The following is a 2,124-nucleotide window of genomic DNA, read 5'->3' as shown; positions in this document are numbered from 1 at the left end:
TTTGTGGGTCAGCTTGTTTTCTGTAGATGGATTACGTTTGAAACGAATCCAGGCTCTGCTTTTTTCCTCTGCTGCAAGTCTGCATGTGTGCCCAAACCAGGGCTGATCTCCTGCTTTGACCTTGTATGAATTATGAGGTATAAAGCGTTCTTGCAGATTCTTTAGTGTTTCAGTAAGTTTAAAAGCCTGTGTATTAACATCTCCTGTGAGAATGGAGTCCCATGCAGTGTTTTCCAAGACACTGCGAAAGCTTTGCCAGCAGCCCTTATTCCATGTCCAAATGGTTCTTGTCAGTGCCTCCTCACGAGTGGCCTTCAGGTTAATCCTGCTGAATATGGCATAATGATCTGAGGAGCCCACTGCTCCTATGCTACGGCAGCTAACTGCTCCTTCGGGAAGGTCGGAGATGACTGGGTCCAATGAGGAGCCTGAGATGTGTGTGGGGAAATCAACATGGTTGTTTAGCCCATGTATTGTTAGCAGATCCTCAAAGGATCTTGCAACAAGATGCTGGTTCAAATCTCCTACAATTAGGATGTTTTTGCAGGTATGGTGGTGTAGAATTCCATCAAGGTTGTTCAGTAGGAACTCGATGGGTTCTCCTCCTTGCCACTGGGGCCTATAGCAAACACAGAGCAAGACGGTTTCCTGGGTGGTAAGCCAGAGCCTGAAAAACATGAGCTCCAGATGATCTGGCATGTCGATTTCCAGGAGCTGAACGGAAAGCGCCTTACGGAAACAGACTGCAACACCACCAAAGGTGCCATTAGTTCTGTCCTTTCTATGCCATTTTGAAAACCCAGATATTTGCCCAAAGTTCTCTGGGACTGTTGGATTTAGGAAAGTTTCCACAGTGGCAATTATGTCAGGATTGTGAGGTATGACATGGCTATGTGTAAGGTCACCAATATTTGTCTGGAAACCTCTAACATTGGCTGAGAGGATGGTAAGACTGTCCGACCCTTTGCTGGAGTGGGACATTGAACCAAGGGCCATGAGGACTGAGTTGTGGATGATGAGGTGGGCGGGTAGTGGTCAGTGGCCAACCACCAAATGCTGATGGTCTGTGGTGATGTGGACCAGTTGACAGGCTTTGGAGCGTCTGAACGATCAGGGCATTATTGTGTGCCTGTTCAGATGCAAAATTCTGTAAAAAGTTTTCCTGTCTTTCCTGATTACGTTTTGTCCGGCACTCCTGAACTGTGTGCCCTCTACGGTGGCAGAAGTCGCAGGATTTCCTTCTGTTGCAGGAAGCCTCTGAGTGACCCCTAGATTTGCAGATCCTGCAACTTAAAGGTCGTCTTCCACCATGAGGTACTGCACCTCGATTAAAGGGTGTATTGGATCTATGGGGATGGCGAGTTTGTTGGCTTTGACTCTGTCTATTGTTAGGCCTATTTTGTTGGTTGCCTGCATTTACTGAGGTTCTTGTAGCCGAGTTTGAGGTTGCTGAACCACTCTGTACTTCACAGGCGCTCGACGACAGCGCTTGTGTAGAGTTGCTTTGCTGCGGGCCAGGCGGATCTGAGCTGCTCTGTTCCTGCTGCTGCGAAAGGAAGTGAGCGTCGATCTTTTCGGGACGTGCAGTACAGGCAATTGATCTGACCTCTAGGGATGGGAGTGCAGTTGTCGAAGCAACAATGCTGTCAAAAAAGTTTAATATATTGACAACAGCATCCCTTTTGCTCGCAATATCCTCTGTGGTGGTGCCGAGGAATTTTAGAAGCGAGTTCTTCCTTGCCAGCTCGGATCTTAGGTTGCGAATTATTCTAACCAGATCCGTAGGCTCTAGCTGGAGAAGCTCCCGTTCCTCATCAATGGCGGAAGACTCGTGCGTCTCAGTTGTCTCGTTATCAGGAGTTACGTGGGACACTTCGTCCGGGATGCCAATGGCTTGGCGTAGCCTTTGCACTTCTGTGCAGGTGAAGTGGCTGTCTTCACCGAGGCACTGGGGATGGCAGATATTCGGGCAGTCTGAGTAAGAACAGTTTACTTTGCCCTTGTTGGCAGTTGACTTGCCACAAACAGCACACCACTCACGTGGTTCGTAGCCAGGCAGGCCCTCGGGTCGTGCAATCCGAGCGTGCTGGTTAGGAGTGCTTAGCATGTTCATGTACTCACTCA

Source organism: Penaeus vannamei, chromosome 7, assembly GCF_042767895.1.
Source record: "Penaeus vannamei isolate JL-2024 chromosome 7, ASM4276789v1, whole genome shotgun sequence".
Taxonomy (NCBI): Eukaryota; Metazoa; Arthropoda; class Malacostraca; order Decapoda; family Penaeidae; genus Penaeus; species Penaeus vannamei.
The sequence above is the reverse complement of the archived record's forward strand: the minus strand, read 5'-3'. Positions refer to the sequence as shown.